Genomic DNA, 11,695 nt, shown 5'->3' on the forward strand with positions numbered 1-11,695 from the left:
CTCCCTGACATCCACCCACCAGTGCCTACAAAGTGCAGTCTTGGGTCCCTGTGGCAGGGGTAAGAAAGCAATGATGATGCGGTCCCTGTCTGCAAGGACCACTGGGACAGGCAGACAGATAAACTGTATTATAATACAGTGGGTGACGACACTACTCACAGCACAGGGGCAAGATGCTAGGTAGGCACGGAGGAGAGGCCTATGGCCTTGGAGCAATGGGACAGGAGAAGGAGAATGTCCAAGAATGTCTTCTGACAGAGAAGACCCTGAGGCTGGGTTATGAAGGGTAAATAGGAGTCAGCCTGGCAAAGAAGGCATGAAAAGGCATCTCAGGGAGCAAGAACACAAGGTAGAGATACAGGGGACCCACTGGGACAGGCTGAACAACAGTCCTCAAAGATGCCCAAGTGTTAATTCCTGGAATTTGCAAATTGTTGTATTACATGACAAAAGGGACTTTGTAGGTATGATTACAGATCTTGAGATGGGGACATTATCCCGGATTATCTGGCTGGACCTGTTGGAATCACAAAATCCCTGTAAGAGAGATCCAGAGAGAGTCAGCATCAGGGAATGAGCCACTGTGGTATTGAAAGCAGAGACTGGAGCAAAGCTCTTCCCAAGTGGAGGAAGAAGCTACAAGTAGAGGAATGCAGGAAACCACTTGTAGCTTAAAAGAAAAACCAAAAAAGGAAGGACATGGATTTTTCTCCTCCCAGAGCTTCCAGAAGGAACCAGCCCTGCCAACACCTTGATGTTAGCCTAAAGAGACTGATGTCGGACTTCCGACCTCCAGAAGTGGAAAACAATAAATCTGTATTATTTTAAACCACGAAGTTTATGGTAATTTCTTATAGCAGCAACAGGAAACTAATGCACATACACTGAGGTACACCTTCAGGGATGTTAAAGAAAAATGTCAGAAAGATGAAATCAGCTGAGGAGGGAAGCCATGGGCTAAATCAGCAAAGGATCTGGGTACCAGGCTGAATTTCCACGTTGCCCTCCAAGTTGGAGCTTGCTAAAGGATATCAAGCAGAGAGACGGTATCTCAAGACTGCCCGTGTTGAAGCACTGAATCGTCAATTTTTTCGATCTTCAATGTAAGGAATCACCACATGTCTAATTCTCCATTTTATTGACGCTCATCTCTTTTATCAGAGACTGTAATGACTTTATGAAAACAAGGAATAACCAACTGGTAGATGTAACTATTTCCAGCCTTCCTAATTCTATTCAGATGTTTCCCAAGATGCAGACCTGTCTTTGCAGGGCTGCCATCAGGGATGCGCACACACGAGTGGACAGCAGACTGTACCGGAAACTGGGAGTTTTCCCCCAAGTCCTAGCCAGGTGATTATCATATGTCCAAAAAGCCCAAGTGCTCAAACAATCTTCCCACCCCCCGACCCCAGCCTCTAGGAAAGGGGAAGGCAACCAACACACTGAGTGCTCACGGGGGGCCAAAGGCTTTGTGAACCCTGCCTTGTTGAGTTTTCTGAGGAAGGACACTAGGTGCCAGTGGGCCCATGAGACTCAGGTGACTGAGCTGCATTCTCTGAGCACAAGGCCCATCGGAGAAAGCAGGCAGAGGAGACCATCCACCTGCTCTGTGTCACACAAGTCTCTGCGCAGCGTCTGCACACAGGGTGGCTCTTACACACACAACCGCAGCCACCCCCACTCCCTGGCCTCCTGACCCTTGATGTGCATCACATCCTCCCCCACCCCGACACCTACCTGTTTGGGGCTCCTGTCAGCCATGCCCTTTGCCAAATGTCACTTGCTGCCAAAGGAATCACGTAGGTGGTCTCTAAGCATCCCCAGACCTGGACAAGCTAGCTTCGCTCTGGCGCCGCCACCTGACCCCTGAGGCCATGGGGCAGGCGCTGCAGAGGTTCCAAGGCAGTGCCTTGGCTGTGGTCAAAGCAGGGGTACCCACAGGGAGCGGTGCCCAGCGAAATGAAGAACGGGTTCCGAAACTCACTCGCCCTCTCAGGACCGCAGGTAAAACAGCGGGTCGTCGTTTCACACTGCCCCTCAACTCCCTCCCCGACGGGGCATCCCGCAAATCCCAAGCCGTGTGCTCCCCACGTATCTGACATCCTGCACGGCCGGCCACAGGGGGCTCTGTGCTATCAAAACACCCCAAATGCTTGACAGCGCGCGGGGGGCGGGGGGGGGCGCGCAGCGTCTTCATCCTGGGCTGTTCTAAACGGCGCTGCCATGAAGCTCTGACCTGCTCTGCGCTCCCCGGCTCCGCCTTCTCTTTCAGAATCTGTCTGGGGACAGTGCACTCCTACAAACAGAGAATGGCAGAGCTAAGGGGGAAGCACAAGTTCTAGCTCTCGTGATGGGCTGGCAGTTTGGTCTCCAGGGAGAGCGACGACGGTGTGACCAGCAATTCAGAGCGGACAGCCCCGATGCAGCGCCGCCCCTTCTGGCACCGCGCTGGGCACCTCCCTCCCACCCTCTCTTTGCAGTGTCACCCAACGCTCCGCAGGCCCCACTGGATTGATGGGGGACATGAAGTTCCAGAAAGTAAAATGACTGGCCCCAGGCAATATAGTTCTTTTGAGACAGAGCTGGGAGAATGATGTAAGTCCCTGCTTCCTTCAGTTCTGTTGCATCTGCTGAAGTACTCAAATCTCTGCGCTCTCCCACACGTCTGCAACGGCTTTCGCTTACGAACAGTAACCACGGGCCAGGTTCTAGGCTGGGTCCTTTATCACAGACACTCCCACGTCCATCCAGGTCAACGAGGCAGTTATAACGGTGATGCGGACCACTGATGAGGACCGCACCGACCTCCTGAATGCTAACGCATGTGAGGCACCGAGCGGAGAGAGCCCTTTACCTTCATCTGTTATTTTAGCTCCAAAAATCCATGAGCGAGGCCCTAATCGGCCCAGTTTACAGACGAAAGGAGTGAAGCTCAGAAAAGTGACTTCCCTCAAGATTTCCACAGATTAGAAAAGGGAAAATATACCTCTCAGTAAATGGATCTGAACACAGGGCGGTACCCCAAACCAGAGCATTTATGTCACAATGCTAGAGGGTCCCAACAGTGAGCCACCTTTGGGGGGCGGCAAGGAAGAAGCATTTGAGAGAAGACGGTGAGAAAAATCAGCGATTCCATTTTGCTTCGTCTCTCCGGCGATGTGCTGGCTGTGTGTAGTTTGATCAGTGCTGCGTTTATTTCAACATCGTCCCACTGGCTGCAAACAAATGCACGTCTTTCTCTTCTGGGAGCCGCTTCCCATTACAGCAAATGAGAATCACAAAGATGAGCTCACATCCCAGCACAGACCTCCGCCGGCTAAGAGGGGCCTTCTCATCAGAGCCCTGGAGAGAATGGAAGGCTCCTGCTCAGGGGCACCCTCTGCAGTGCAGGGGTTGGAGCAGAAAGGTAAGGACACCAGGAAAGCAGCAGAAGTAGCTCCGTACATGGGGAAGAGCATCAGGCTGAGAAGGAAGTCACAAGTTCAAGTCCCAGCTCTGCCAGCAACCCAGTGTGTGACCTGTGACAAGTCAGTCTTGGCCTCATGAACACGAATACAATTATTAAACAGCATGATGTGATTCTACACTCCCCTCTAGAGGGAGTAGGGGAGACTCGGTAAAGAATGGCCAATTTTTTTAAAGAAAGGAAGTGATTCAGCAAATTGTCAGATACCTGGGTCCTAGATCATTTTGCACAACAAACTTAACCATCTTAGAAGTGTTTCTCAGAATGCACAGGTATAAACCCATGGCTTGCCCCTTCTCTGCCCTAAGGCACCACCATCACAGGCACTTCAAGATCCTACACCCGCTCACATCCTTCTAGTACGGCAAGTAAAAGCAGACTGAAAAAGAAATTGTGACCTCCATCCTCAAGTAAGAATTTGAGCATCTCCAGGAGACCCAGAATTAGCACACGAGGCCAGTCCCAGCTGAATGATGTTATGACTAGTAAAGACATGGGAGGGAGAAGGGGGAAAACCAGCCACTCCCGGCTTCCTTTCCTCATTGTCCTGACATGACTGGGGTGTTCCTTTCTCCTTGTCACCCTCCTGCCAGTTGCTACAGGATCTCCCGGGACCACCCCTGCCCTCTGGCACAGGCAGCCTGATTGTTTTACTGTGTGTCCATCAGTCAAGTACAGGGAATGCCGAAGTGAGTAGGAAAAGCATTCAAGCTAATGTAACAAAATTCGTAAAGTCAAGTTTGGCTTGCCGGAGATGCTCTTTTCAATGTAACTTAGGAAGTCTCCAGGTGTTAACAGCTGGAAATGGCTATCAGGTTCCTCTTGCTGAGGTTTACGGCCACACTGTCAGTGTAATGCAGCGAGCAGAACAAGTTTGGACTCGGTGACACAAGCAGCATAAAAGTGATGGCTGTCAAGACTTTTTTTTTTTTTTATTGATTTATAATCATTTTACAATGTGTCAAATTCCAGAGTAGAGCACAATTTTTTAGTCCCACATGAACATATATATATTCATTGAGACATTTTTTTCTCTGAGCTACTGTAAGATCTTGTGTATATTTCCCTGTGCTATACAGTAGAATCTTCTTTATCTATTCCACAATTTTGAAATCCCGTCTATTCCTTCCCACCCTCCGCCCCCTTGGCAACCACAAGTTTGTATTCTATGTCTATGAGTCTATTTCTGTTTTGTATTTATGCTTTGTTTCTGTTGTTTTTGTTTTTGGGGTTTTTTTAGATTCCACATATGAGTGAGCTCATATGGTATTTTTCTTTCTCTTTCTGGCTTACTTCACTTACAATCATCCATGTTGCTGCAAATGGCGTTGTCGGTTTTTATGGCTGAGTAGTATTCCATTGTATAAATATACCACTTCTTCTTCATCCAGTCATCTGTTGATGGACATTTAGGCTGTCTCCATGTCTTGGCTATTGTAAATAGTGCTGCTGTGAACATTGGGGTGCACATATCATCCTGAAGTAGGGTTCCTTCTGGATATAAGCCCAGGAGCAGGATTCCTGGGTCATATGGTAAGTCTATTCCTAGTCTTTTGAGGAATCTCCATACTGTTTTCCACAGTGGCTGCACCAAACTGCATTCCCCCCAGCAGTGTAGGAGGGTTCCCCTTTCTCCACAGCCTCTCCAGCATTTGTCATTTGTGCATTTTTGAATGACGGCCATTCTCACTGGTGTGAGGTGACACCTCATTGTCTTTAGGTTTTATAGAAACCTATTCGCTCTTAGTAGTCCTAAGAATCCTCAGAAGGAAAATGTGAGCAACCAGTGAAAGTGATTTCTTGGCAATAGATCCTGAAAATGTCTTTTACTGATTGACTCACATCAAAATATTACTAGATTTTTACTGTTGACAATAAATATTGGGTATTTCTTTCATACATGCACACACACACACACACACACACGACACCCACTTCACATGCTCACAAAGCAAAACCAAAAGACATTTTTAATATTTTTAATATTTTAAAACTTCTAATCATCACCTCAACATGCAAATTATAGCCTGACGGATCAAGCAGTTTTTAAAAGCACCTTATAAAGAGCAGATTAAGAGATGTCCATGTCTTACTGCCTTTCTTTATCAACTATTATCTACAACTACTAAGGAGTTTATTTCTACAGGAATCTATTTGTTATGACAAATTCAGCTTTCTACTGTCCCACCTTTTAAAATAAAAATATGCACAGACATTGGAATACTAAAGGGGCTGGCAAATATTTTTTCCTACTTTGTACATTTTCCTTTAACTTTATTGAAACAAGCGCCCTGTAGCTTCTGAGTCACTGAGTCCAGGTGGCAGGTTTCAGTGTGCTCATTTGTAGCAAAGAGTCTCCGCTTGGGCAAGTGTAGCTTTTGTTTGTTTTATTTCCTGAATGAAGAGCAAAAAGGGCAATTTCTCTGCTTTGCCACAAACTGCCTTTGTTCCTTTGGCCCCTCATTCTCTCCTCCTTTCTCTGGCCTGACAACACTAGCAATGAGCCAGTCCTGGCAAAAAACCCTGCTTACTCACAATTAGAAAGAGGTTTTATATGTGTGCTCTCTCTGACTGCTGTCGTTGTAAAGTCACTAGACACATCCAAACTTGCCTCTCAACCATTGCTTACGTAATGAAACTATTTCAGGGGATGACCTACCCTCCCTTAACAGAGTCAAGGAGTGAAACTTCTGTTTCTACCAAGAAAGAAAGTAAGGTGACCTGAAAGAAAGAAAAGAAAAACAAGGCAGAATCACCTGCTAGTACTAATTGCAATCCCAAACAGACTTTTTTCTGTTAGAAGAAAAAGCATATTTCTTAGCATTTTGAAAATCAATAAAAATATTACTCTTTATTAAAATTTGTTAGGACTTTTTTTCTTCACATGGAAGGTGGTCTCTTGAAAGGATTTATTTGATATATCAAAGACTACAGGATCACTTCCAAATATACTGAAAATAATTCAAATGTCACTGCTGTGTACAGGATTTGAAAAACTCACATCCTCAAGGTGTTCTAGGACAGGTTCATTAATTGGGTCTCACCTTAGAACTTATTAAATGTTAAATTCAGTGTCGCCCAAAATAAAAATGAAATAACCCAAAGCTTATAGCAGAAATCACAAACAACTGGCACAACTGGAAATGTGACCTCTGTTCTTGGGGTAAACTGAACAACAGAAACCTCTTGTGGGTTTCCTGATAACTCACTGTGATAGTACATCATCGTGGGAACCTGCATCTCCGGGATTTCCACAGTCTTTGTCATGACTTTCACCTTCTTCATCTTTTTCAGAAGGACTTCCACTCTCCTTTTTCTCCACGGGATTATTCGGTGTTTTTCTGGCTGAGGCTCCGAACTGTTGGTACCACCGTCTCTCTCTGTGTTTCCTGGCCCGGCAGCCTCACTGCCCGGCTCTGCGCTCGGCCCATCTGTCTCTTCTCCTGGCTCTCCAGGTCTCCCCTTTTTTTCTTCAGCTGTTTTGCTACTTACATGCACCACGAGGAGGAGGAATTTTTGGAGTCCTTGGATATTTTATGCAGAGACGTTTGACTGCTATGACCAGAGGTGGTGGGGCCAGGCATTTTCTGAGCTTTGCTCACCTCTGACTGTCTTTCCTAGGTCGTCCCCAGATAAAATTCTCTGAAGGCATGTAATGTTTCTGGGCGAACCAGAGGAGCTTTCTCATCTCTCTTCTGTCTCGAATGGTATAAACAAAATACTCCAGGGCGCTCTTTTAATATGGGGGATGGTATTTTCCACCAGCGCCTCCTGGAGAATAAATTTTACAAGGGGAGATTTAAAACTTTCACATCCAAGCTCGCCCAAGCTTTTTGGAATACGAGTGATTCTTAAATAGTTGTGCTGGGACTCATTCAGATGCTAAAACCTTTCTTGCCAGTTAACAGCCCGAGCAACATTTCCAGTTTTATCGGTCCGTTTTATTCCAAAAAACTCTAACATCATTTTATAAGCCAGTAGGAATCTTCGAATTGCTTCTTCTACTTTTTTGAATTCCTCAATTTCATACATAGTTCTGCGTAAAAGTTCAAGCCTTGTTCTCTCAGGGGGAAGAGCCATGGGATTAAGTGTGGTTGTGCTCCAGAGTCTCATAATCCCCTTTCCACTTGTTGAGGCTTAAAGGGAAATTTATTCTTATAAAAACGAAGATTGCTTAAGTCATTCTGATACCGGGTATCTTTGAAGTTCTGTGGGTACTGGTGTCGGTATTTGTACAAATACCTCGCAGCATAAAAACTTCTCTTTGGTTTGGCAGTTGCTTCAGTGGAATCACCACCCCGCTCGGCGCCCGCAGCCTGGGCGTCCGGGTCCGGTGCGGGGCTGGCGCGGGGCCGCCCGCCGGCTCGCTCCGGGGCCTCGTCGCCGCCTGGCCCCGGCTCTGCGGGCTGGGGTTCTGAGTCGGTCTGCCAGGAGGAGTCGCAGTCCTCCACGGTGGTGGGCTCGCGGAAGCTGACCCCGCCAAGCAGGGTGCACAGCGGAGAGGCGGGGCGGGCTGCGGCGGCGCTGGGGCCCGGGCCTGGCCGCGGCCGGGGCGCGAGGAGGCACCTTGGCGCGCCCGGGCCACACTCTAGGGATCATTGTTCTTAACATTTAAAATTATCAGAACAAAAGAGGCCTAAAAATCAACTGACTTACATGACCAGTTAACTTCCTTTGAAGAACAACATAAAAATTATCTACAAGGAAGGACACTATGTTACTTCCGATTTTAGATAAAAAGGAAACTGAGAGGAAGTTGGAAAATGGTTAAAACTAAAAATTCAGAATCAGCGCGCTAAACTATATAAAAAGAAATGTGTGTTTTTGTCATGGTATTGTAATGAGGCCATCCAATATTGTTAATATCTTGCTTTAAAAAAACTTAAAAAAAAAAACAAAAAGCTTGGATGGAACTTATATTTGCTTCTCCCAAGGAGAATTAAATCTTAGGATTAAAATTTTCAGTATATTTTTTTATCAAAATGGGATGGTTTTGATTTTTCACAATTTGAACATAAACTTTCACCTTTGCACCTTCCTGTACTGATTTAGTCCAGCATGTCCACAGAGTTGTAAATTTTAAAGCACTATAAACAAATCCTTTCACATTTCATAAAACAAATCTGAGTGAAGTGTATAAAAAATGTAGTATTTCTTATTATAACTTAAACTTTTTCAGGTCTGTTTGATTCTCTCTAGGGTGATTTCACTGAATGAAGAATTCATAACAAAAATCATCTTCCCTCAAAGGCCATTCAGCCCCTAGGACAACGCATAGGCTGCTAGGTCGCTGCCTCCTATAAGGTATGCTCCAGTTCAACCATTCCCATAGCAGGTTATTATTTTTTTTTTTATTATATACCTTCATATTAAAAACCCTAAGTGAAACAGTTCAGTTTTTAGTTGCTTCTATTTAATAGAAAACATGTTTTTATTCATTTATTTGAATCTTTAATGAATAGCATAAAATTTGACTTAACTGTTCCTGAATTAATGTATTTCTTCCTTTTTCCTCTCTTTTTGGGATTTATCACCTTAAAAAGTAGATAAAACAATTATAATAGCAGGTTTTATACTGAAACATTTTAAAAATGTGTAGTCCAGCCTGGTGCCTTCACTTCTTATGTATTCATTCACTTACAAATACCTTTAATATGACTCCTAAATAGTCAATAAACCAAAACTTCTCTGCAAAAATTGGAAACAACCTAAATGTCCATTGACAGATGACTGGATAAAGCAGCAGTGTTATATTTATACAATGGAATACTACTCAGCCATAAAAAATAGTAAAATAATGTCATTTGCAGCAGCATGGATGGATCTGGAGATTGTCATTCTAAGTGAAGATAGAAAGAGAAAGAAAAATGCCATATTATATCACTCATATGTGGAATCTAAGAAAAAGACAAATGAACTTATTTACAAAACAGAAACAGACTCACAGACATTGAAAACAAACTTACGGTTACCACGGGGGGAAGGGGGTAGGAAGGGATAAATTGGGAGTTCAAGATTTGCAGATACTAATCACTATATATAAAATAGATAAACAGTAAGTTTATGCTGTATAGAACAGGGAATTCTATTCAATATCTTATAGTTACTTACGATGAAAAAGAATATAAAAATGAATATATTGCATGTATTTATATGACTGAAACATTGTACTGTACACCAGTAATTGACACAATATTATAAACTGACTATACTTCAATTGAAAAAAAGAAAAAAGTTACTAGTGATAATCTTCTTTTTAAAAAGTCTCTTTTCAGTAATATTCTTCTCAATCACTTTATGCATTGATTACTCTACCATATACATCTTCTTAATGTGAGAAAGACTTTTAATAGCCAAGGTCCCATATAATAGTGATTGCTTTGTAGAAAAATTATAGTTTTTCTAATAAATAAAGTATGCCCAAGACACAACAGTTTTCATTAGATTAAATACACTAACAGAGCAAATCACCCAAATATGTGAATATTTAAGGCCTCTACTTATTGCTTTATGATGGCAGTAATTTCCATTAGACACGTAATAATGTGTAAAAGTTTGGAGTCCTTCCAGGGACTAGTGGGAGCCACACTAGTCCACAAACCTAGTAATATGCAGATAGACTGAGGACCCAATTGTGCACTCTGAAAAGGAATCTTGGCCCAGGACCACTCTACCAAAGAAGGTACTGGAGCCAGTCTCATCCACGCAGCAACCAGACCTAATCCACACTCACCTGAGCCCCTAGCATCAAGCACACCTACTGTAGACCCCACTGTAGTCCTAGCAACAGCCTCAAAACTAGCTCCAAACCAGCACAATTAAAAGTTTGGAGGTAGTCCTGTCATCCCAGGAGCTACCAAGAGAAGGTCTTTACCTGCCAAACCAGTCTGTAAAGCAGCAGGAGGCTTTGAAAAGATCAGGCACATTGCTGGAGAGCCAGAAGGCCAGGTGCTTGTGCAGGACTGTGTGCACGGCCAGGGAAGACCTTGAGGAAGCCCTCATCATTCATCTGTGGCTGACTCTGAGTCTTTGTTTAAACAGCAAGGGAAAGCCAGGGTAGAATTTTACACTTGGAGCATATAAGAAGTGTACCAATGTACACAAACCTCTGTCAGTCATGTGTTGACCACTAGCTAACCAAGCACAGACTGCAAAGACCCACACAGCAAAGAAAACAGACTTTCCAGAATTACTCCAGGAAAGCCATAAGTCAACAGCAACAACAAACCCCGGAAAAGCAGGGAATCTGGTCTCCCATGTTACCATATTTTTAAAAATTTCCAGCATTCAAGAACCACCAAAAATACACAGCATGCATGAAAACAGGAAAGCATGGCCTATTCACAGGGGGGGAAACTGTCCTTGGGAACTTGTAGACATGGGATTTATTTAATAAATTCTTTAAATCAGCTATTATAATTATGTTTAAAGAAATAAGAAAGCTAGGTATAAAGAAATAAGGCATGAAACAATGTCTTACCAAATAGAAAAATCAGTAAGTAGATCAAAATTTTTAAAAAGAACCAAATAGAAATTACCAACTTAAAAAGCACAGTAACAAATGAAAAATTTGCTAGAGGGGTTTAATAGAACATTTGAGCTGGAAGAAGAAAAAATCAGTGATCTTGAAGATTGATCAATTAAGATTTTCTAGTTTAAGAGAGAAAAAGAAAAAGAAAGGGAAAAAAATGAACAAAGCCTAAGAGACCTGTGGCACATAATCCAGCATTACAACATATGAATACCGAGAGCACCAAAAGGAGATGGGAGAGAGAAAGAGGCAGAAAGAATATTTGAAGAAATAATGGCTGACAATTTCCAAGCCTGCCTCAACAAAACTGAATCCCTTACATGTGTGCAGAAAATGATGTTTCTAATGTACTGGACCAACAGCTAGCTGTCCACTGAAATTCTACAACTACTTACACATAATCGTAATGGTCTCCCAGATTTTCTTCAGAATGATCTCTTCTATTGAGAATATGAATGATAAGAACACATTTATATTTGAAGTCATGGCATAAATATCCAGGCAGGTATTTAATAAGGAATAATTGTTACTAAGTTTCCTTGTCATCTCATCAGATGTGATACTGATCCCCTCATTAAGCAAGCGTTGTTGGATAAGAGAGATCCATAGAGAAGAAAACATTATAAGAGCTAAGGAAACTCAAAGTAATTGATCTCTAGAGGGTTATGTGGTGACTTAGCAGTAAATGAGTTCTA

The 11,695-nt window shown here is 43.5% G+C and overlaps 1 non-coding gene and 1 pseudogene across 1 annotated transcript; both read right to left on the reverse strand.

Moving 5' to 3' along the window:
* Positions 1 to 917: 917 nt before the first annotated feature.
* Positions 918 to 10,588, reverse strand: LOC116149734 (opioid growth factor receptor-like protein 1; annotated as a pseudogene).
* Positions 1,775 to 1,912, reverse strand: LOC135319539 (small nucleolar RNA SNORA76). Its single transcript, XR_010378219.1, has one exon. It is a non-coding gene; the product is annotated as a small nucleolar RNA SNORA76 (small nucleolar RNA).
* Positions 10,589 to 11,695: the final 1,107 nt, after the last annotated feature.

The sequence above is a fragment of the Camelus dromedarius genome, chromosome 28 (assembly GCF_036321535.1).
Source record: "Camelus dromedarius isolate mCamDro1 chromosome 28, mCamDro1.pat, whole genome shotgun sequence".
In the NCBI taxonomy this organism is placed as follows: Eukaryota; Metazoa; Chordata; class Mammalia; order Artiodactyla; family Camelidae; genus Camelus; species Camelus dromedarius.